General features: G+C 42.6%; 1 protein-coding gene across 3 annotated transcripts in view; it reads left to right on the top strand.

The window, feature by feature from the left end:
* Nucleotides 1-25733, top strand: part of LOC145504693 (uncharacterized) — a 171812-nt gene that overhangs the window by 28159 nt on the left and 117920 nt on the right. For all 3 annotated transcript variants that reach the window (XR_014052426.1, XM_081485987.1, XM_081485986.1), the window contains exon 2: nt 7462-7600. The gene's annotated coding sequence lies outside the window, so the exon portion shown is untranslated. The remainder of the gene's footprint in view (nt 1-7461; nt 7601-25733) is intronic.

Below are 25733 nucleotides of genomic sequence, written 5' to 3'. Positions count from 1 at the left end.
ATATCCTTTCCATTGTTTTACTTTCAATTTATTTGTGTCTAAAACATACCTCTTATAGAAAGCATATAGTTCTATTGTATTGGTTTGTTTTTATCCATTCTGCCAATATCTGCCTTTTAACTGGAGTAAGAGTTAATTTTACTGAAAACCTTTTGTATATGATGAGTTGATTCTCTCTTGCTATTTTCAAGTTTCTCTTTTTGCCTTGGCTTTTGACAGTTTGATTTTGATGTGTCCAGATGTAGATGTTTTGAGTTTATACTACCTGAAGTTTGCTGAGTATCTTGAATGGTAGGTTGAGGTTTTCATCAAATTTAGTACTTTTTAAGCCATTATTTTTTCAAATGCTCTTTTCCTTTTTCTCTTTTCCTTTTGAAACTCCAATTATGCATATGTTGGTACACTTAATGCTGTCCCACACAAGTCTATGAGGTTCTATGCATTTTTCTTCTTCCTTTTCTCTTTAGGTGGCTCAGAGGTTAAAGCGTCTGCCTCCAATGCGGGAGACCTGGGTTCGATTCCTGGGTCGGGAAGATCCCCTGGAGAAGGAAATGGCAAACCACTCCAGTATTCTTGCCTGGAGAATCCCATGGACGAAGGAGCCTGGTAGGCTACAGTCCTCGGGGTCGCAAAGAGTCGGACACGACTGAGCGACTTCCCTTTCCTTTCCCTTTTCTCTTTATATTCCTGAGACTGGATACTTGCAATTGACCTATCTTTCAAGTTTGCTAATTCTTTCTTCTGCCAGTTCCCATCTTCCTTTGAGCTCCCCTAATGAATTTTCCATTTCAACATCAGAGTTTCTATTTGGTTCTTTATATGTGTATATATGTATGTGACATTTCTATCTTTTTATTAATATTCTCTGGTGATATATAATTCTTATACTTTATTTCTTTAGACATGATTTATTTTAGTTCTTTGAATAAATTTAAAACAGCTGACTTAAGGTCCTCATCTAGTAAATCTAATGTTTGGATTTCTTCAGGGACAGTTTCTATTGATTGCTTTTTTCCTGTGTATGGGCTGTATTTTCTTGCTTACTAACTTGTCTGGTAATATTATTGAACATTAGATATTTTAAATATGATGTGACAAGTTTGGAAATCAGATTTTCCACCCTTCCTGGGTTTGTTTTGCTGTTGTTATTTGTTTAGTGGTTTCTTTTTTAACTAAATCTGTTTTCTTTGTTAGGTTGAACACTGAAGTCTCTGTTTAATTAATTTAGTGGTCAGCTAACAATTGCACAGAGATTTCTTTAAATACCTAGAACTAATAAGTCTCCTAGTCTTTGCTGAGGAGAGTGTTGAAGCACATTTTCAATACTTCAGTTCAGTTCAGTCGCTCAGTCGTGTCTGACTCTTTGCGACCACATGGATCGCAGCACACCAGGCCTCCCTGTCCATCACCAACTCCCGGAGTTTACCCATACCCGTGTCCATCGAGTTGGTGATGCCATCCAACTATCTCATCCTCTGTCGTCCCCTTCTCCTCCTGTCCCCAATCCTTCCCAGCATTAGGGTCTTTTCCAATGAGTCAACCCTTTGCATGAGGTGGCCAAAGTATTGGAGTTTCAGCTTCAACATCAGTCCTTCCAAAGAACACCCAGGACTGATCTCCTTTAGGGTGGACTGGTTGGATCTCCTTGCAGTCCAAAGGACTCTCGAGTCTTTCCCAACACCACAGTTCAAAAGCATCAATTCTTCAGCGCTCAGCTTTCTTCACCGTTCATCTCTCACATCTCACATTCAATACTTAGCCAGGCAGTTGACAGCTCTGTCTTAGCCTTTATTTCCTCCCTTTTCAGAGCTTCAAGGTGAGAATTTAGGGCTTTCTCGAGTGTTTTCCTAATATGTGCTCAGCCCTACAAATGCCTACGTCCTTGTAGAGTCCCAAGAATGTGTCAGGGTTTTTCAAAGTTCCTATAAACATTTCATTCCACAGTTTTTCCTTTTGAATTTTTTGGTTAGCTTATTGTTTGCCGCAGCTGTTACCTACCACTTTAGGCAGCTATAAAATCAAATAATTGCCTTGAATTTTTGTCAGGAGAAATACCAGAGTAAAAGGCCTGTCATGTGAGTGAGCTCCAATATAGGTCAAATAGAGATAGCCTTGCCAGTGGGGTCTTTCACAAGATCACCAAACAAGTCAAATAACAACCATTCTCTGGGAATGAGGTTTTTAAAGGTGCTTCAATCCTGTTTTGCCCCCTCCCGTGGCTGGCAGATTTCTAATTTTCAGCACGATTGGAAGCTTTTGATTTTCAAGGTCACCATAGAGCTGGAAAAGGGTCGTATTAAAATGCCACAAAGCTTGCTATTTTTGCTGAGACCTAGTGGTTCTTCTTGAATATATATACCTACAAATTGAATAAATAGGCTAACCAAAAAGTCTTTTGTTAATTTTCAGAGTTTTAAAAAAAGTTGATTCTGATCATTTTGGCAAGTTTTCTCATTGCTTTTAAGGAGGAAAGAATTTTTGAAGGTCCTTTTTCATTCATGTCCCTTTTTAGCTATGTTGATCTTTATTCTAGCAGTTAGGATTAGGTTCATATAACATGTGACAAAAAGCCTGAGTTAGCAGTGGCTTAAATACACAAGTTGTATTTGCTCACATTAGAATTTAAATGAAAGTTCAAACTATTCAGGGAGAGCAGCTTCTTTCAGCTTTCAACTCTGCCAGCCCTAGAGTATGGCTCTCATTGTCATGGTCTAAGATAACTGCTTAGCTCCTGCCATCGTATCTGCATTCCAGGAGACAAGCTGAAAGAAGAGCACACACCCTTCCTTTAAGTATACTTCCCAGAAACTGCACATGATATTTTAGAACATAGTCACATAGCCACACCTAACTACCTGGGAGGTTGAAAAATATGGTCTTTATTTAGAAGGCCACGGGCACAGCTAAAAGCCAAGAGTGTATTATTAAGGAATGAGGGAAACTAGCTGTGACATGTATTTGACAGGTGAAGAAAATAAGGTTTAAATACGTTTAGTAATTTATTCAAGGACACTCAGGCAGTACATAGTGGTAGTAGGATTCAAATCATGTGGTCTGATCCAAAAGCCTGTACTTTTATATATATTTATAGAGAACATTTTATTTTATATAATTGAATCCCATTGGTAAAATAACAATGTGTTGCTGTTCTTTTCTGGGTGGAAATACACAAAGTTCACAAAATTTATCTCCCCTGCATATCATACCCTTTTTTTGTTTTGTTTAAAAATGTTTTTTTTAAACTTTGTTTTGTATTGGATCATAGTTGATTAGCAATCTTGGGTTAGTTTCAGGTGTACAGCAAAGTGATTCAGTTATACATATACATGTATCTATTCTTTTAAAAATTCTTTTTCCATTAAGGTTGTTACATAATATTGATCAGAGTTCCCTGTTCTATACAGTAGGTCCTTGTTGATTATCCATTTTAAATATAACAGTGTGCGCATGTCAGTCCCAAACTCCCTAACTCTGCCTTCCCCACCTCCATCCCCTCCTGGTAATCATAAGTTTGTTGTCTAAGTATGTGAGTCTGTTTCTGTTTTATAAATAAGTTCATTTTTTTCCTAAGATTTCACATATAAGCAACATCCAATGATATCTTTCTCTGTCTGACTTATAAGCAACATCCAATGATATCTTTCTCTGTCTGACTTACTTCACTCAATATGACAATTTGTAGGTTCGTCCATGTTGCTACAAATAGCATTATTTCATCTTTTTCAATGTTGGAGTAATATGCCATTGAATATATGTGACACATCTTCCTAAAGCCGGTACCTTTAAGTATTTTGCTATATAGATTCTGAGAAGTTAAATAAGTTGATGAGGTCACACAGTTGGCAAGTGCAGTTCTGTCCGCCTCCAAAATTTATCTTTTTTCCGTATTTACCCCAAGCTATCTGTTTTACTCTGGTGGGCCATCAAGAGAGGGAAAAATATAGATCTCACTGTTCAAGCTGAAAATGCCTGGTTGAGGTTCATTAAGAAACCTAAATAAAGGACATCAACCGTCTTTTAAACACAGAACAACAATGAGTGCCTGAAGGACAGCAAATGAACCAAGATGACAGATAATCAGAACTAGAGCTATTAAGAAACAAATGCTGTAGAACCTGCTTGCTTTCTGAAGTGGGATAAGGAACCAGTATAGTACAGGCTATGAATTGTTATTTAGAAATCAGTATTGAAGTTTGCAATTTTGAACAGAATGCTAAGTACTAAGACTGTTTTGTTTTTCTCACTAATCTCCTGGACTCCTACCCCCACTCCAGTCAGTCATTAGGTTATTATCAGCCCCTTCCACTCACATCTGGCTCTAAGATGGGGTGAGGCCTCAAGGTTTTAAAGTTCCACTGAGCCCACCCACAGTCTCAGGGAACAGACTCCCAGTGCCTGCCTTGACTCATCCATTTCTTTTCATTCTTGGTCAATTCTTTTTCTTCACCATAGTTTATCCAAAAGCTGAGTTAATTGAGGTCTGAATAAAGAAGGTCATATAATTGCAAACTCAGGGCAAATTTTCAATTCAACCCGAGCACCTTCTCACGTTGCTCGCAGAGAATACGCTCCTGGAGAGGTTATCAGTGGAACTGCAGTTTGATAACCAAACAGAAGCACAGTTGAAGCTGTGGTGACTCATACATAGCCACCCAAATATTATCCACGTTCTCTGTGGTTTGAATCCATCACACACACACGCACATGCGATTGGGTTCCAGCAGCTTGAGGATTCATTCTAGCTTCTGGATGGTATCACCGACTCAATGGACATGAGTGTGAGCAAACTCCAGAAGATGGTGAAGAACAAGGAAGCCTGGCATGCTGCAGTCCAGACATAATTGAGCAACTGAACAACAACAAGGATGTTTGAGTTACTGAAGTTAAAAAAAAATCTCACGGCTGGAAATTGGGCCCCCATTGGGAGGTGCTATGTATTCCCTTCCTTTGCCTCTGGAAGCTTCCTCACTAGCACATAGCAGATCCCTGTTGCTAACAGCTCCCTCCTCACGCTGCCCTGGCACCCAAAAAACCTCCGCTGACACCTTTCCTTGACCCATGTGCACACACAGGGGCAGGAATAACTCCAGCCTCTGCTTTTGTCCTCCACTTTGAACATTTTCCGGGCTTCTTGGGCTTCCCCACTGGTCTTTCTGTAGCTTCACACCTGAATTCTTTCTTTCTGTAACAAGGTTAACAAAGGCCCATCATGAGAATACCAGATTGCATTTAAGTTTTAAAATTTAATTGAACACTTTATTTTGAGGTAGATTCACACACAGTGATTGGTAAGAAATAATACAGGGAGATACTATAAGTTCTTTGCCCAATTTTCCCCAATGGTAAACATCTTATAAAACAGTGGTACAATATCAGAGTCAGGATATTGACACTGGTCTAATCCCCAGATCTTGTTCATATTTCCCTCGTATGTGTATGTATTTAGTTCTTTGCTATTTTATCACATGTGGAGTTTCGTTTATCAGTCACTATCTCTTGTGTTACCTTTGTCTAATGCCACACATCCTCGTCTTGCTCCCTCCTCACTACCCCCAGCCCGAACCCCTGCCAACCTGTTCTCTATTACTATGTTTTTGTTGCTTCAAGAATGTTATATAAGACTCCCCTGGTGGTCCAGTGGTGAAGAACCCACCTGCCAATGCAGGAGACACAGGTTTGATCCCCGTTCCAGGAAGATTCCAGAAGGATGCTGCAGAGCAACCAAGCCCATCCACCATGCTACTGAGCCTGAACTCTAGAGCCTGTGAGCTGTGACTACTGAGCCTTCAGATCCTGGAGCCCATGGTACACATCAAGAGAGACCACTGCAATGAGAAGCCCATAAGCCACAGCTAGAGAAAGCCCGAGTGCAGCAATGAAGACCCAGTGCAGCCAAAATAAACAAATAAATAACATATTAAAAAAGAATGTTATATAAATGAAATCAAAACCTATGCAATCTTTGGGACTGGCTTTTTTGACTCAATTTAATTCCCTCGAAAGTGACCCTGATGCTGGGAAAGATTGAGGGCAGGAGGAGAAGAGGGCAGTAGAGGATGAGATGGCTGGATAGATCACTGACTCAATGAACATGAATTTGAGCAAACTCTGGGACATAGTGGAGGACAGGGAAGCCTGGTGCACTGCAGTCCATGGAGTTGCAAACTGTCAGACACAAGTTAGCAACTAACAATAGCAACAATTCCCTTGAGATCCATCCAAGTTTTTGCATGTATTAATAAGCTGTTTCTTTTTATGCTGGGTTGTATTCCAACGTATAGATGTACCATAGTTAATTTAACCATTCATCCACTGAAGGACATCTGGATTGTTTTCAGTTTGGGGCAATTATGGATAAAACTGCTATGAACGTTCATATATAGATTTTTGTATAAAGATAAAATGTAAGTTTTTATTTTCTGGGATAATTGCCCAAGAGTGCAGTTGCTCGATCATGTGGTAACTGCATGTTTAGTTTTATAGGAAACTATCAAAATGTTCTCCACCAGCAAAGTATGAGTGATTCATTTTTTGTGCATCCTTGCCAATAATTGATATCATTACTACTTCATGTTATAATCATTCTGAAGGGTGTGTAGTAGAACCTCATTGTGGTAATTTAAGTCCTGAAATCTTTTTATATTTCAGCTTTTAATTGTAAACTCATTTGTGCAACTTTCATGCATTGTTTTTTCTAACACATTATCTTATTTTTTTTTACTTTTTTAAAATTGAGCTATAGTTGTACAGTATTAGTAAGTTATAGGTATACAGTATAGTGGTTTACAACTTTAAAGCTTATGTTTCACTTATAGTCATTATTGCCTTTATATTGCCTATATTTCCTTAGTTGTACAATATATCCTTGTAGTTTATTTTTATACATAGTGGTTTGTACCTCTTAATCTCGTACTCCTATACTGCCTCTCCTACCTTCCCTCTCCCCACTGGTAACCACTAGTTTGTTCCCTTTATCTGTGAGTCTGCTGCTTTTTTGTCATATTCACTAGTTTGTTGTGTTTTTTTTTAAATTCCACAAGTAAGTGATATCATACAGTATTTGTCTTTCTCTGTCTCATGTATTGTTTTTTCAGAAGCTTCTTTACTAAACAACTGTTGTGAAGTGTTGCAAAATTTCAAATTTTCCACCTAATTTCCACTAGTATTCACATAATTCCATTTCACTCATCAATCTACATTTTTTTTCAACATGCTTAATATTCTATCAGTGTCTGCTTTTGAGACATGACCTGATGCAGTGTTGAAACATTTTCAGTAATTGCCAACTCAAAAGTGACAAATACTGCATGAATAATGTAGTTAATGAGCTATTCTGACCGTCACGAGCCTACGATAAAGGGAATTGCTTAGTCCACATACCAATTATGTTTCTACGTTCATAAGATATTTTTCTAATCAAAAAATTAAACAATGAAAAATAGACACCTATTTCTTTTCCAGCCCTTCCAGAAGGAGAATGCATTTAGGCTCTCTGCCCAGTTCTGATCTGTAAGCTGCCTCCTCAGTTCCTCAACTCCGTGCAGCCCGGATCCCACCCCAGCTTTCAGGCCTTCTACTCACCCCTGGGGGAAAATGAGAGGTAAGAGGGGAAACTCGGTGTCCATGTTTTTATTTGTCTGGAGGAAATTGATGCTTTTAGCAGATAACTTAAATGTTTACTTTAAAAAAAGTAGAGACCCAGTTGCTTGGATACAGCCAGAAACTCCTATGACTATCATAGGATGTCCCATACTCACTTTGTCCCTATTCGAGGGTCCAAAGTGTTATGGAAAAAATGAGACAGCTCTAACAAATAGCTCATACGTGCTTGGACTTTCTCTGATGGTTCTCTGGGTGTGTGTATACGTATCACATACCCATGCATATGCATGTAAATGGTTGAGTATAAAAACCCTGCAACAAACATCAATTCTGTAGAAGACCAGAGAGGCCTAATTGGGTTCACTAGCAAGGCAACTTTTATAAAGACTATATACAGTAGGCACATGCCTCCATAAGCAGTGCAGCCATTTATTTTTTTAATAGGGGATTCTCATGTTACAAGGGCATCACAGATTACTGAATAATTTATTTAATGGCAGATTATATGGGCTTCGCTCTTTGCCAATGAGCTCATCCCCAAATGTCTGAACGAGATAAGGGGAGCAAAACCTAGAGCTGAGGCTTGAGCTGTTTATTTTTTATTAGATATCATAACTATTAGAGTCGTATGTGCGTATTTTATTTAAAATCTCAGCTGCATTGTCATATATATTCAACCACTTCACTGTTGACATCTAGCTTACTCATAACAGTGCATACAACACACCGCACTGAGAAATACAGAATAAAATAATAAATGACTTTGTCTGTTCTTGGTGATTTTAACAAAGTACAGTGCTATATAAGGGTATGTTTATTCTCTATGAAAATATAGGAAAACATGAGGGAGCAAACTCAATAAAAGGATGTTGAATTTGGAAAGTGAAGGCAAGAAAAAAGATCTGGATAGGTATTTCCTCCGTGAACCTCTATTGTTATCTTTTTAATGATTTGGAGTGGAAAAAACAATCACTTCCAAACTTGCAGATCTTAGACATTTTGCCTTTAGCTGTATACAGTCCTCAGGTAAGCAGAAGTACTTTGAAAGATGGGCATACATTTGTGTCAAACAAAATTTTGATAAAGATAACATTGATTTAAGAAGAAAATTTAAATTTGACAATAGAAAGAGGGCAAAACATTTGAACAGGCACATCACATAGGAAGAAATTCATGTGCCCAATGACTGAGGCAAGAGGTACTTTATTTTGTTTTTTTCTCTGTAACCAGGGAAATGCAAATTAAACCCATAATGAGATATCTCTACCCACCCACCCGACAGTTATAGTTTTAAAGTTTGACAATAATAAGCGCTAATGAGGACAGAGAATAATGGGAACCACTACTAGTGGGACTTTCAATTGAAGTAATGACTTTGGAAAATAGTCACTGGCTACTGAGGCTGAAGATTCACACACCCTGTTGACAAATGAAGAAATGCCACTGTGGGAAAATGCCCTGGAGGTAAATGTGTATATATTTCCTGTGGATCAGGGTATACACAAGAATGTTTACAGAAGCATTATTCCTAATAGCCCCAAGCTGGAAACAACCCAAATGTCTGCCTGACTTAGAAAGGATAAGTGAGAACCAGAGCCATTTACAATAACAGGGATGAATTCCACAGACAGAATGTTGAGCAAAAGAAGCAAGATGCAATTGGTAGAAGCTCTTAAACAAACAGGCAGAACTCAGTCTGTTGTTTAGGGATACATATAGAGAGGGTACCACTGTAAAGAAAAGCCAGGGAATCGTTATAAGAAGGGTTAGGATGGCAATTACTTTTGGAGGAAAGGAAGGATTGTGATCACAAATTATACTCGGGACTTCTGGGCACTGGAAATGTTTTGTTTCTTGACCGGGCTGTGATTTCATGAGTTTTTACTTCACAATTTTTCGCTAAACTAGATACTTTTAAAGATTTTTAAAAAATATTTATTTATTTGACTTCACCAGGTCTTGGTCACAGCATGCAGGATCTTTGATCTTTGTTGTGGAACATGGGATATTTAGTTGCAGCCTGTGAAATCCTTCATTGCAACATGTAGAATTCATTAGCTGTGACTTGTGGGGTCTAGTTCCTCGACTAGGGATCAAACCCAGGCCCCCTGCATTGAGAACTCAAAGTCTTAGCCGCTGGACCACTAGGGAAGTCCCTAAACTGGATATTAATGTTTAATGAACTTTTATGTAAATGTGTATGTCGTATTTCACACACATCTGGCACCAAGTGTGCACAAACACTAAAAGACTGAGATTTCAAAAAAGAAACCCCCTAGATCAATTTAGTTACTTTAAAAAATGGACATGTTCAGTTGAATGAACATTTAAAACAATAAGCTAAATCTTATGCAGAGTCTCATGTAAGAATTCTCTAATGTGGTGCTGGGATGGAGAGGAAAGGGCGTTGGCCGCCAGAGCCCAGGCCCCTTTCCAGCCAGCCCTGAGCCTCACCACTTGTTTTCCAGGGCAGTTTTCAGGGTCTCGAACCCCATCTGTAAAGAGGATCAGACCCTATTAGAACTCCTCTGAGAGTCTCCTGGTGTATTCTTGGGAGTTCTCTGTGGGGACTTTAATTCTTTAAAAATAAGAAAATTTTCCCATTTGGATGAGACTATGAAGAACACGCACTTCATCCGGGTCCTCTGTGAGTCCACCTTAAAGCTGACAGAGCCAGCATCACTCTCTGGTTATGATCACGCTGGGGCCCAGAGGTGTTGCTTCGATTGTCTCGGGCTGGTAAGGTGAACGCACAGGTGGCCCTCATGAGTAGTGTCTGCGTTTGCCAAGTGACCTCATGGAAGGCCCACAGCCAGAGTTTTCATGGAAGTTTGAAGAGATCGTACTGTGTGAGAAGTGAGTCAGGGGACAATGCCCTACCCCCAAGAGGACTTGACACCCAGTGACAAAGCCAGGGGCAGTTTACTCCACAAAATCATGCCATCTGTCTCGTTAAAGGAATGCTGTTAACTTAAGATTTATTGGTTTGCTGTTGGGTTGTCACAATCGTGAAGCTGTTTTGATTTTATAGTTGTAGAAGTTACAAACCTGTGGGATGCATGCCCGGTTTCATGTGTGTACACATCTAACTAACGACGCTATAAAAGTAATTTATATCGACCCTGGAAATCCTCAAACGTTTTTTTCTCGAGAAGGCACCACACATCATTTGAATTTGAGCACGCTGAACCCTGTGACCTTCACTGACCCTCCTGTGATTCTGTTTCAATTTTGGAAGTCAAGCCCTTTCCAAATGAGTGGGAGGCTTGTCCCTGGTGCAGCCTGGGACCCCACCCCTTCATCTGTCTCAGTGAGACTCTATTGCACGTGACTTTGTCCCCAGGGGGCCTTTGACAGTGGTGGGAGACATTTTTGGTTGTTGCACACCAGGGCCCAGTCAACAGAGACCTGCTAAACATCCTACAATGCACAGGACAGCCCCTCATAACAAAGAAACTCTCCAGGCCATAATGCCAACAGTGCCCGGGTTGAGAACCCCTGGTTCCGCTTCCTACAGCTTTAACTTTCATAGGAAAGAAGTCATCTCTGTGTTTGTTCCCAGTTAATTAGGATAAGGCAGTACTTTTCTTTCTTTTTTTTTTTAATTTAATTTTTAAAACATTTATTTGGCTGCATTGGGTCTTAGTTGTAGCACTTTCATTGGGAAAGTAGGGCTTTATGTTGTAGCACACGGACTCTCTAGTTGTGGCCCACGGGCTCCAGAATTGACTCAGCAGTTGTGGTGGGCGAGCTTACTTGCCCTGTGGCACATCAGATCTTAGTTTTCCAACCAGGGGTAAAACCTGTGCCCCCTGCATTGAAAGCACAGAATCTTGACCACTGGACCACTAGGGAAGTCCCAGTAGTTTTCTTTTATAACTTACCTTTCCTAGCACCTGTTTCCTTCCACGTGGGAGAAATGGACAAACAAGCAAAACCATTCCTCAGGTGTGAGGTCTGTTAATGAGACTGAGTTGATTTAAGAGTGGGAGTTTGCAGCCATTTTGCTATTTTTGAGGCTCCCTTATTTCTGATCCTCTTCTATTGGATCCTGAGCCTCTTCTATTGGGGCCTAATTCACCATCTACATAGAGTGACTTTGCTCTGCGGGGACCTGTTCCCTGATGTTTGTAACTGGTCTCTAGAGGGAACGTGCTCCAAAGTGATTCCCAGATGAGCCAACGTCTCTTCCGGAATAAACCCCTGGAAACAGCATTTGTGAGCTTCAAACTGATCTGAGGAATCTGGATCAGTCTCCAAGGTTGATCTCAAGGACCACGTGGTCATGTTTGTCTGTGTGTCTGTAGCAGCTGCTGGGGACCATCAGCCCTGCTGCTGTCTATCCCCGAGGAATTCTTTTTTTCCTTCCGGCAAAGAATTCTTATATTTGTTCGTACAGATCCTGCTGGGTGTTCCTGGGTCCTGTCTCCCCTCCCCCATCAGCTATGTAACTCCTCGTGAACACAGCCTTCTGTGTCTTTTGCTGTCACTGGTGCAGCACCAAGAACCTGGCTCTGTGGAGGTCACACTGTCGGCAAGCTAGGGAAAAAGACCATGTTCAAATACAGGTCAGGTGGTTTTATGGTGACAAGTTTCCTAAACGCCGCCCCAGTCCCCCTCAGCCTTTCCTCTTGCTTGCCTGTTGTTCTAGTGATCAGCATCCAGTCACCAACCTTGGGGCCTCTTGGGTTTGGAAGCATTAGAATCTATAACTTTTTCCTGACAAGATAACTGCTCTTAATCTCCAAGACCAAAAAAGGGGATGTTCTCTCACTCACTTGGCCGGGCAGGCTGCCCGAGGTAGGGGTTATGAGCTCTCCTCCATCTCTACCCCATCTGGCCCTCCTCCCTACCACACTCCCACAGGGTCACGGAGAGACGGCGGTGGGCAGGACTTCATCCAGCCCTTGACAGCCTCTGATTCGAGGCAGCCGAGAGGGTGTCTCACATCCTGACTAAGACCACCACCCTTTCCTCCCTGCCCACCCCACCCCCCACTCCTTTTTAAAAAGAAAAAAAAAAATTTCTCTCTAATGTGTAGCCTTTCAAAAACACAGTTGGGGGCAACATACTTTTGCACAACATGGGTGCCCCTAGGGTATGGCCAACAGGGTCCTTGTTTCCCGGCCGAGACTTTAGGGTTCTGTTCAGATCCCACAGCTGAGACACACAGCCCACAGACCTCCTCTTCCCATGGGCTCTTTGGTCAACACCCCTCCCCCTCCTCCAGGTACCCTGCTTGGGGGGTGCCCTCCTCCTGGGTCCTGCACAGCTGGGGGCCTGCATGGTTCAAGGTGGCTCACTGCAAAGGAAACGCAAACCAGAGTGAAGGAAGGAAGAAAATGGAAGGCCTGAGAAGCTGAGCATTGGGTGTAAGGAAATGAGGCCAGACCACAGAAAGGAAGGCCATCATGGGGTCAGAGGTCAGAAGGGTGGCAAGCACAGGGAGTAATGTTATAGGAGACAGGCATGCCTGCTAAGTCACTTCAGTCATGTCCGACTCTTTGCAAGCCTTTGAACTGTAGCCCGCCAGGCTCCTCTGTCCGTGGGATTCTCCAGGCAAGAACACTGGTGTGAGTTGCTATGTCCTTCTCTAGGGGATCTTCCCAACCCAGTGGACATCAGGGATCGAGACCAGGGATCAAACCCGGGTCTCTTGTGTCTTCTGCACTGGAATTGGGTTTTTTGCCACTAGCGCCACCTGGGAAGCCCCTAATAGGAGACAAGTGAATGGAAATGGATCCGGTGAAGTCTGTTAGCAATGCCAGGCTGAGCCTCTCTTGTGGAATCTGGTGATATTTTAGGTTTGCGGTGGAGTGAAGAGAGAGAAGGACATGATGGCCGTAGGATAACTAGGCAACACTCAACAATCCTTTGGTCCATTTCAGCCAGATTTTACATCGATGATGTCCAGGCCTGGGGGAAGGGGAAGGAGTAGCTGTGATTTTCCCCTGACTTTACACAGACACAGTGATGACTTGGAGCCCCATCTATGACTCTGAAAGGGCGGCAGACCTTGTTGTAACTAAAGTGTAGCAAGCCCCCAGCACGGTGGTGGGGAAGAGCTAAATGAAGCCCTTCCACCTGGTGTGAGCCAGAACTAACTTTAGCCTCCTGGGAGCACATGCAAAGTGGGTCACCAGCTGCCCCATTAACCTCAGCCAGGGCCACTTCTGTTTTACATCCTGCACTGGGGGCTTTGGTGCATCTCCATGCTCATCCCCGGTTCTGAGGCCAAGAACATCTTAGACTCACATAGGACTCTTTATTCCCTTGGCAACCGCCAGCTCCTTCCTCCCCTTCTACCCCTGAAGCAAAGTCACCCTTTCTGTACTTCTGCCCTGGGTCAGGAAGATCTCCTGGAGAAGGAAATGACAACCCTCTCCAGTATTCTTGCCTAGAGAATTCCGTGGACAAAGGAGCCTGGTGGATTACAGTCCATGGGGTCGCAAAGAGTTGGACATGACTGAATGACTTGCTTCCTTGTTAGTGGACCCCATGAGGACGGGCCCTTGTGGAGGGCCTGAGTTATAAGCAGGAAGGAAGATGGGGAGACAACTCGTTCCTGTGAGATGGGATACAGTCAGGTCAGGAGCCCATGGTCCAGACTGCAGAGGATCCAGCCTCCTGTTTTCCTCTTCCCCTGGCTGCTGGCGTCTTGTTCTTGTCATGGTTGATTAGCTCCCTAAGTAGAGAAAATGAAAGGAGAAAAATGGAGGAGAAATTAATAGCTCTGGTGAAAGATCTGGTGGGGAAGGAATTTAAAACCAATGAACCAACTGAGATTTCACTTGTTGCATCCACTCCCTGATCCCTTTGTGGTACATAGAATTAAATCTTGGGTGTAGGCACCAAACACATTTTACACCCGTTCACCAATGGGTTCTCTGGTCTTCAGCTTGAAATCTGCTGAGCTTGAGGTCAGGATGCTCCCCTGGGACCCAGGGCACCAGGTGACACCACATCCACAACTGACCAGCAGGCTGAGTGGCAGGAAGCCCTGCTTGTGAAGAAAGCTGGGTGTAGCCACGGGAAGTATGGGTGATGTCTCGTGGGCACCATGGAAAGACACAAGGATGGGCTGTGGGAGTGGAGAGGGTGGAAGAGGCAAAGAAATGTCTCTTCCCACATCATTCTCTGGGAGAACCCCCAGGTCCTAAAGCCTGGCCCTGAGGGGTGACCACATTTCAGAGGAACATCAAGGAGCAGATCTGAGCAGTGTGAAGAGGCCAAACAGTGAAAGCCTCAAGTGCCACTCTGGCAAGCAGTGGGGATCTTGCTGCCAGGAATCTCAGGGCTTAGAATTCTCTGCTAGTGACCTCACTCCTTTCACAGTATTTATTCTTCCTCTTCATGGGACTCTGCCACTCAAAAGGAAATGCAGTGCGAGACAAACACTGCCTGATATCACTTATGTGTGGAATCTAAAACATACAACAAACTAGTGAATATAAAAAAAGAAGCAGGCTCACAGATACAGAGAACAAACTACTGATTACTGTTGGGGACCGGGGAGAGGGACAAGATAGGGGTAGGGGATTAAGAGGTACAAACTACTATGTATAAAATAAATAAGCTACAAGGATATATCATACAACATAGGGAATATAGCCAATATTCTAGAATAACTATATATCAAGTATAACCTTTAAAAATGTGAATTGCTATATTGTATCCCTGTAACTTATATAATATTGTATATCAACTATATGTCAATAAAACATTTTAAACTAAAATGAGGGGCCAAGATTTAAAAAAAAGGAAAAAGAAAATGCAAAATTGGGCTTTGTAATTCCAGAAAAAGTCTCTGTGGTTCCACTAAAGTCAAGTGGGCCATGAAACTATATGAAATGTCAAAACAGGTGCAAAAGGAGGAAGTAAATCTCTTCTTAGTAACTGCTACATTAGGCTCTATTCACCTGTGGGATGCAGGGTAAAATTATTGCCCCCATTTGAAATCCAATATCTATCCTGCCCATAATGGGCCATCCAAACCACTGGCCTTTTAAGAAAGCCAACTTTCTAGCCTGAAACCACTCTACCATTCTACTAGTAGAATTTGTACCACTGGCTGAGGTCCCACCCAGAAAACAGCCAATCCAATTTAACATAACAAACATGCATAGACCTTTGGTATACAGCTGGTGACTATCTATGTTAGTTGCTCAATCATGTCCGACTCTTTGCAACCCCGCTCACCAGTCTCCTCTGTCCATGGAATTCTCCAGGCAAGAATACTGGAGTGGGTTGCCATTCTTTTCTCCAGGGGATCTTCCTGACCCAGGGATCAAACCCGGGTCTCCTGCATTGCAGACAGATTCTTTACCAGCTGAGCCACCAGGGAAGCCCTGGTGACTATCTGGGAACGTGCAATCACAACTCAGGTCACCCACTCTGAATATCACATAGTAGAAGGAAAACCCTAGCAGTGTGGGCAAGCTGATGGGTAGCAGAGAACAAGCGTGGGCACCATCTTTTACTAAACCACTGTCCAGATCAAACCCACGATTTAAGTCAGCCCATGACTTTGAGGAGTTGACATGGTCCCTTCTGATGAACCAGGGTTCCCACCACCAGCCCCCTCAGATCTCTGGCTCTGCAGGTGGGAGGGCCTGGAGTGGGTGTGTTATCACACCTCAGACTGCCTTTCGCCACGAATAGTGCTGCCACAGACAGTACCGAGCAACGGGCAGAACATCAGGCACCATGGTTTCTCTGGCACAACTCTGAGGAGAGACTGAGCCTTTTTGCTTTGTATGGACCTGGGGTGTGCTCAGAGGGGAGAGGAGATGGCCTGGCTATTCCCTGCTAAAAGGGTCTTCTCCGAGAGTCATAAAGCCAAGTAACCAAATCAGCCAGCACTTGTGGAGCCCTGCTGCAGCAGACTCTGTGGTCCAGGTGAGAGCACCTGAGGGCAAGCCGGTTTGGGCGTCCTGGTGTGGGACTGAGGCATAGAGGTAGGTCTGTCAGTCAGAAAAAAGTGAAGAGGGCCATCCACAAATAACAACACAGAGGGGAGGAAAACCTTAGAGGTATTGCCTTGGAAATGACCATTTCTCTTTGGAAACCATACAAGTAAGTAAATCACACTCTTTGGGTCCTGAGAGGTGCGGCTTTGTCCCCTATCCAAGGATGTGGAGCCGTCGTGGGCCAGGCACGTGTGGAGAAGCCAAGAAGTGAATGTCTCACACTTCCATGGCATTTTACAGCTGCTTTTACCCACATGGTTACACCTCATGCTCACAGCAACTGCTGAAGGAGACCAGAATTACTATCTTCATTTCACGGATGGAAAAAATGGAGTCTAAGAGAGGTTAAATGACTTCTTGAAAGCCACGCTCTTTCTACGTGGCAGAGCCTGAATTAGAACCTGGGTGTTCTAACTTTAAATTCAGAGATCTTGCAGCCCTGCAGTGGTGGTTTTTAAACTGTGTGCCCAACAGAATATCCTGGGAGAGGAAGGGGACTTTGGCATCCCCAACCCCCACTCAGATGGAAGCAACTCCAATTTCATTTGCTTTCTCTGTTGGTGTTCCAGTCAAGATTTTGTGTATTAAAAAAAGGGGGTTGGTTTAGGTTGGAAATTCACTGAGTTCTGCCATGATCCTTCCAGTGGGGGCTCAGCCACAGGACAAGGAGTCCGTGTGGAACACATACAAGAAAGGGAGGGATGAAGATAACAGCTCCAGAGGCAAACTCCCACATGTGCATGCTCCGCACCTCAAGACTTCCCTTAGGGAGGGAGAGAAAGAGCTCAAGCCTGTCAATCTGGGGAAGTATTTCCTGGCTCCACATCGTGGGGTGCTGTCTGGTCAGCTTTGTGGGATCTTGCCCGGACAAATCTAATGCCCTCAGCAGACTCTGAGTCACAAACCATCCAAGCTCAATCAGCTATTGCAGCCTCATGCCTTGTAGGCATGCTTGCAGCCTCTTCCAATGCCCAGCCTCCCGTGAGGCCCCTGCTCATCCTGAGGGTTGGCTTATGGCTGAGGCATCACCTGTTCATGGGGTGAGCCCTGAAACTTCCCAGCCATTTATCCCTTTTCTCTGAGCTCTTCTTTGATAAGACTGCCTGCTCTCTCACTGCACTTCTGATCCTTCTAGGAACCTGCATTACAACCTTCTGGTTTTAGCTTCTCTAAATAGGAGCTGTTTAGGAACAGCCTGCTTCTCTCCCCATCGTCCCAGCTGGCAAGTATTTTGGCTTACCAAGGGCCTCTTGGAGCTGGGTGGAGTAGGGCAAATCATTGAAGGTTGGGTTTTGGCCCTTTAACCTGGACTATGAAAAAGCCACCTGCAAGACTTGCCTAAGGTCTGACTCTACTGTCATTGTGGTTGATAGACGTAAATGCATCCTTCCATTCAGATTTTACAAAGCTCTGACAGTTTACTTTTGTCATTTGTTTTTATATCTCTCTCCTAAAACTATGTATGACAGAAAGAAATCAGATAGACCTGGGTTCGAATTCCAGCTTTAGACTTACTAACTGTAGGATGTTGGATAAGCTACTCAACTTTCCTGACCTTCCTTTTCCTCATTTATATAATAGAGATAGTATTGCTGCATGGGGTTGGTGTTTTGTTTTTTAAATGAAGAATAAATGAGATAAAGAATCCTGTACAGTGTTTAGCACAGAGTCAGATTTCAATAGATGCTGGTTTCAAGGATCTAAGGATAAAGCCTGAACTTTACCCACATTTGTTTCCCTAAAATCTAGTATAGTGACTGGTACATAATACATACTCAGTAAATATTTATTGACAGTATGAATACATGAGGAGTGAATCAAGAGGACATATATGAAACTGATAAGTCAAACCACAGGAACAGTTGGCAAAACATGTTGAGTTCTGTAAAACAAGTAACAGTATTAGAATTTGAGAAGTGAGAAATGTATCCTAAAGAGGTAATCAAGTGCTCCAAAATGTACTTACAAAGATGTTCATTGTTGTGTTCTTTACAATAGTGAAGCTTTTGAGGTAACCTACATGTCCTTCAAAAGGGTTTAAGTACATTAAGTAGATTTAATGTAATAAAACAGTATGTACCCATTTTTAAAATGTAGATTTAGAAATTATTATTCTATAAAAATAGCAAAAACATATTTTAGGTGAAATGATATATTATAAAATCTCAGTCTTGTAAAATTATCTATTTATCTATCTTTCAAAAGAAAAAAATTCCCTGGTGGTCCAGTGGCTAAGACTTCATGCTCCTAATGCAGAGGGCTTGGGTTTGATCCCTGGTGGGAAAACTCGCTCCCACATGCTGCACCTAAGAGTTTGCATGCTGCAACTAAAGATGCCACAACTAAGCCCTGGTACAGCCAAATAAACAAAAATAAGTATTAAAACAGAAATCCCTGCAAGAGTATTAAAAGACAGTGGTCATATATGGATGGTAGAATTATAGTAATTTTTAAAATACATTTTTCAATATTGTTTGAATTTTATGAATCTCATTTTATAATCAGGCAAAAATTTTCTTTTGGAAACCCAGAACATACAAAGGGTATAACAATCAGTGGATTTTTGTTGTTGTTTGTTTTCAGTTGTAAATGTCAAAACCCAGTATGAACTCCTTTAGATTCAAAGGAAAATGTGTCTGGAAGGCTGATATAACTATAGGAAGGTGGAGGTGTTGCTGTGCCTTGGAAACAGCTGCGAACGCCTCTGTCACATGTCATCTCGGGATGTTGATATTGTTCATTCTACCACAAGCCACCTTCCCCCCCACGGCGGGAAACGCCACCATCAAGATCTGAGCTGCTAGTCTCCACCACAGAGGGGGAATGGGCACCGTACTCGATGGTCCTTATGTCATAAATTCCAAAAGTACACTGCAGTTGGCCCCATTGGTTCAGCTGTCTGTCTGCCATGCAGTCACTTTGTCCAGGGCAAGTCATGCTCTCTATGGCTGGACCAGCTTGTGGCCCACTCCCACCCTTAGGTCCGTCAGTGTGAACCAGCAGGCAAGGTCCTGTGAACAGAGCTTGACTGACGGGTTGAGGAATGGTTATCCTCTTCTCCTGCACTCTTCTGCTGTGAGCTGATATTTTCTCAGAGGTGAGGAAGAGAGGATAGGAAGTTCTGAGTGTGTTGGCTTAATTTCTGTTTTTAGTGGAGGGCAGGGGAGGCTGGAGGTAGAGGCGTGGCCAGAAATTGAATGGACAGTTGTCAATATCAGGGGCAGTGAGTGAAATTCCTGGACATGTCCCTGTGCTAGTGCTAAAGTCATCTAAATTCTCCAACGGCTTACAGTTCAACCCAAAGGCTAAATGCTAGTTGGATAGAGGCAGTAGCTTTTGTTGTTCTCACTACCTGACCTTTCTTCCCGGGCACCTTTCATCACTTCCTTGTTAAGAAAGGAGAAATATATCTTCTCAAGGATGGTGGATTTTCTAAGTGTCTTTCTTGGAACAACCAGAGCTCAACAAAACATTCAGTGGTTTCCATTCCTCTGTGCATTCGCTGCTGCATTTACTTACTTAGGCATGGTCATTTCATTTCTTTCCAAAATAGTGACTGTGCCCTGAAAATAAACACTTGCAAATACAGTAGGATCTTATGATATCATAGTCTACTGTTAGAATTCAACTTAGAATAAGGTCTTTGGTTTGAATGAGATCACTGCACTGTGAGTCCCTGATGGCCAAGGGTTATGTTTATGTTATCTCTGAGCCCCAGCTCCTCGAGCAATGCTGGTCTACAGTAGGCCCTTAGAAGTGAATGGTACTCATAACTCTTACGGTTCATTCTTAACATGTTTGGTTTGGGGGGGGGGTTCTATTAGTGTTTTTTCTTCCTCCTTACATTTTTTTCTGTCTATTAAGGATGCCACATGTTTCCCCAAATCTTGTTCCTGCTGTAAACCATTTTCAGAAGCTTGTTCTTCCTCTGAGTCTTTTCAGTGATGTTCCCTGTACCTTGTTCTACAGTATTTCCCCCACATAATTCATTTTTGACCTCTTTACTCATCCTTGACCAAGGTAAGATGTATCTTCCCACCAACAAAGAGGCTATTTGGAATGCCTTGGGTTGGGCTCATTGTCTACTTGGGCACTGGCTGAATCCTCTTCTTATTTTATACTGATAGATGCTACAGGTTCATGGGTTCAACTCCCAACCAGCTGCAGGTAACTGTCTTGCTCTTGCAGTAGATTTAATCCAGATGCACATTAAAAAAAAAAAAAAAAAGCATTGCCCTGAAAGATCTGCTATAGCACTGATAAGATTATATTTCCAAGATGCACAGAAGGATTTTAACATGACATTATCTACCTATAGACTTACAAGTCTCAGCCCTTAATAGCCACTACAGTGAGAGTACATTGTAGTGTGTTTTCTTTGTACTGATACTTGATAATTATTGAGCACTGAGGGAAGAAAAACGAGTGTCTTTCCTTTCTTAATTAGCATAAAGAGGTATGGAATGAAAAAAATCCACCAAAAGCCATGGCAAATCTGCAACATTTTTTCCCATTTGCATAGCCATATGTCATTACTATACATTATTCGCCTTGCTTTTCAATGTGAAATTGTTTTTTAGTTGCAAGTAAAGAGAGAGATGTATCAACAGTGACTTAAATGAAAAGAGCATTTGTTTTTATTAAACAAGAATTCCAGAGATATGGTCTTAGGGGTGGCCTGAGAGCTCAACTGTGTTATCAGGGTCTTTCTCACTTTCTCACTCTGACTTACTAGGCACCTCTCTTGTCACCATTATGCTTATTCCCTCATAGACTTAATGTGGCTACCTCTGCTCCAGGAATCACATCCATATTCCAGATAGGAAGGCAAACAGGGATGACAGCAAGCTTTCCTTCAAGTTTGTCTCTTTGATTAGAAAAGCAAAATTTCCTGGCAAACTTTTATGTTTCATTGGTCCCAGTTGGTAACATTTCACTCCTAGCAGCAAGGAAGGATGGGAAAGGGTTTTTCAAAGAGAAAAAGTGTTATACAATCATGACTAGATTGAAGTTATTGATCTTAATTTATTCCCTGAGTCAAGGTACATTGCTGCTACACACCACTGACCTCCATCATCATTCAAACAAAATCAGTGTTGTGTTAGCAATGATTGCTGACAGTCAAGAGCAACCTTGGCAGCCTATTTTGGGCTGTGGTGATGATAGCTATAAAACTTACCAGTGTTTTCCTAAGATAGAGGTACTTTGAATATAATGAGATGATGTATGATTTTAATCACTGATGATGAATATGGAGTCAGTGGAACTGAATATTACCTAATATTACATACTTAAATATGACAGCATGACTTGTTGAACTCAAGAAGACTACAGAGACATCAAATCAAATAATGTTTGTACAACCTCCCTTTCTTAAAGCAAGTAATTTCAGAACCCAATATATAAGGAATTATGAACAACATTTGCACTGGTTGCTCAAATTTCTCAAGCAAGCAAATTCCGAGAATCACATACTTCAAAGAGCCCTGTCTAGTCTGCATTTCTACACAGTTTGAAGTGAAAGGTATTTATTGGGTTGTGGCTTCCTCCACTCAAGCAAAGACTGCTGAGGCCCACTGCCGGCTCCTGTTTCTTCCCCTACCATTATTGTCTCACAAGCTCATCCTTTAGTAAAGTTAATTTTGATATTAGAAGTCTTCTCCTAGGGCTTACAAGGTGAACGGTAAGGAGTTCAGGTGATGGACCATCCCAGATGGACTAGGATTAAGGCTTTCCTAGAAAGCAGGACTTTGAATGCTGAAATCAGGACAGTCCTAGGCAAACCAAAATGGTTGCTCATATTAGGAATTGTCACCCATGTGAAATGACTCATGAGGGAGAGGGAGTTTGAGAAGAAAGAAGGAGAGGGATGGGACTTCCCTGGTGGCCCAGTGGCTAAGACTCCACACTGCCAGTGAAGGGGGCTTGGGTTCAATCCCCAGTCAGGGAACTAGATCCCACATGCTGCAACCAAAGATCCCACATGCTGCAATGAAGACCCTATGCAGCCAAATAGATAACCATAGAAAAATAAATACTTAAAAAAAAAAAAAAGTAAGGGGAGGGAGGGAGGACCTGGGAAGTCATGGCCATTTAACCCAACTCCAAATTGTGTGACTTTTCTTTCCATTTTAATAACTGGGGTTCCTGCACATCAACTCACCAGTGATACATGAACTCATCGTTTTGTCAGGTTCTTTATTCTTCCAACCTGTACACAATTGCCCATTTTCCGCCTCCTGGTTCTATGCCTCTATTTTTCTCAGTTTCTATTTCCATCCACTGGATTCAGTGGCCTTGCAGGTGCATGTTTTGAAGCCCTCTCTGCTCCAACACATAGCAATGATAGATAACATATCCAAGAGAATTTAAAAAGTCGTAATCACACCAAAAAATGAGATACATATGTCCATGGTCCTGGAACTAAAATGTGAAGTGATGAGTTAAGGCTGATCTGAGGGCTTGGCAGGCTTTGGATCTGGAAGGAGGTAGTAGGAACTGTGAGTTTGGCTTCTACAGATACACTACAGGGGAAACGTGCTCTGCAGGAGGCGTGGGAACCAGAATCATGCTCAGAGCTCACAACCAGAAGCCAGGGCAGGGCTACCCTGGCCTGTGAAGTGAGCCTGAAAACCTGCTGCCTAGCACTGCCTGGCATATAATCTAGTGCCTTTGGAACCAGGCTCAAACTCAAGCCCCAGAAGGGTGATTCATAGAGAAAAAGAAAGGCAGGGGAAAGCATTGCACATGTTGATGACCCTGTAAACTCAACTTTAAAATGTATGAAGGACACTTATACCAAGAAAAGACAACCAATAAAATCAATAATTGGAATATGAGGTTTTTTTTTTTTTTTTCAGAAAAAAGATAACAAAAGTCTGAAAAAAGACTTGAAAATATATACATTTAGAATCCTTAAAGAGATACATGAAGACATTATGCATATGCCACTGATATATTCTGTATTGAAACAGGCAGAAATGAAATAAAGATTAGAAATTATGAAAATATCATTGAAAAAATTGTAAACTCAGTAGAATAAATTTTAAACTAAACATAGCTGAAGAGAGAATTAAATTGGAATTGGGAGGAATTCACCTAGAATATAACAGCTTCAAAGGGGTTGCACAAATAAGGTAGAGAATGTCAGGTGCTATGGGCTTCCCAGATGGTGCTAGTGGTAAAGAACCCACCTGCCAATGCAAATAGACTAAGAGACACAGGTTTGATCCCTGGGTTGGGAAGATCCTTTGAGGAGGGCACAGCAACCTCCTCCAGTATTCTTGCCTGGAGAATCCCATGGACAGAGGAGCCTGGCGGGCTACAGTCCATAGGGTCACAGTGGGTCAGACATGACTGAAATGACTGAAGCAACTTAGCGTGCACGCACGTCGGGTGCTGTGGTTATGGACTGGGGGCTCAGGAAAGGCTTGTCCAAGAAGATATTTTAGGGACTTTCCTGGTGATCCAGCGGTTAAGAATCTGCCTTTCAATGCAGGGCACTTGGGTTTGATCCCTGGTTGGGGAACTAAGATCCCACACGCCATGGGGCAAAGAAGCCCCTTCACTGAAACTACAGAAGCCCACTTGCTGCAAGAAGACCCAGTGCAGCCAAAATTAAAAAAAAAAAAAAAAGATATTTGAGCAGTGAACTGAGCAAGTAAGGACGTGAGTGATGCAAATGTAAATAAAAATTAATCAAAATCAAAGATACACAGTAGTAATAACAGCTAGTTTCCAAGTTGCTGTGAAGATTAAATTAAATGGCATACCTAAAAGCACATGTCCAGTGCCTGAAAATAGTAATTACAATTTTTATTGTTATAAATAATAACAAAGGTTCAGGAGCTCTGCTTCCCTTCCTAAGAACCTGAGTAAATAGATTAGAATTTATACTTCTGCCTCCAAAGTGAGAGGCCTTTTGCCACCTCCACTAGAGCCCCAGCCTCGTTCCCAGGAGCCTCGAATCAGCTGATGATTTTTCGAATCTAATAAGGGTGGATTTAGCTCTTTGTGACAAAGTGGCTGGAATGCTGTCAGCTGTCCATATGCTTGTTTTCTCCTTCTGCTTCTCTCCCTGGAGAAAAACTCTATTTTTCCCTCTAGCATTAACTAAACAATCCAGTCATGTCCAAAAGACAGAGATGACATTTTAATATATCCAGGCAACATGGCTAGCGGTTTCTTTGCAAATCTTGCAATTTTATCAGTACAGCTCTAAGCATTTCTCCCTGTTTTGTCTTGTCTGGAGCCTCAGAGAACTCCTGACAGAGGTCACGAAAGGGGGAGGGACAAAGCCACCCTCTCTCTGAGCATGGAGCCTTTTCAAGGCGCAGGCCCCTCATGGAAACATTCTCTAATGAAAAGAACAAAATAAGACTGCTTCACAACGAACAGCAACAGAATGTTCCACTGGACAGAGAGCAGCTTCTTGGGACGTGGGAATCTGAGAGACTGGATTGCATTCAAAGAAAATGCCCTCGGAGTGATAAAGAGCAAGTCCTGGGGGCTCAGCAATAGTCAAGACTCCAGGCTTTAAAGGGAGGGGGTTTCCCTGCCAAGGCCTGGGGGTGGGGCTGGTTATCCTAGGAGCTGAACTGGGATGTGGGATTCTGATGATCCAGGACATGAGCTGGAGCAGCTTCTTCCTCTCTTGAGCAAAGCAGAAAAGGGAGGCTTGATGGACCAGAAAGAAGATAGAGGTGTAGAGTGTGTCTGTATGTTTCTAACCAGAAGAGAGGAAAGTGTCCCGCCGTCTCTGAGTCCTTGGTCAGGAAAAGGTTGTTTTAAGGAGGAAAGAAGGAAGAAGAAACATCCCTTTTTGCTGCGGCTGAGACTTGTATTTGCACTCAGCTCCCGGTGAGGGTGCGGGGCTCTTCCCTGATAGCTCAGTAAAGGTAAAGAATCTGCCTGCAATGCAGGAGACCCCAGTTTGATTCCTGGGTTGGGAAGATCTGCTGGAGAAGGGATAGGCTACCCACTCCAGTACTCTTGGTCTTCCCTTGTGGCTCAGCTGGTAAGGAATCTGCCTGCCATGCGGGAGACCTGGGTTCAATCCCTGGGTTGGGAAGATGCCTTGGAGAAGGGCTACCCTCTCCAGTATTCTGGCCTGGAGAATTCCATGGGACCGTTTAGTCCATGGAGTCGCAGAGACAGACACAA

The sequence above is a fragment of the Giraffa tippelskirchi genome, chromosome 5 (genome assembly GCF_054371585.1).
Source record: "Giraffa tippelskirchi isolate mGirTip1 chromosome 5, T2T-mGirTip1v1.2.pri, whole genome shotgun sequence".
In the NCBI taxonomy this organism is placed as follows: domain Eukaryota; kingdom Metazoa; phylum Chordata; class Mammalia; order Artiodactyla; family Giraffidae; genus Giraffa; species Giraffa tippelskirchi.
The sequence above is the reverse complement of the archived record's forward strand: the minus strand, read 5'-3'. Positions and strand labels throughout refer to the sequence as shown.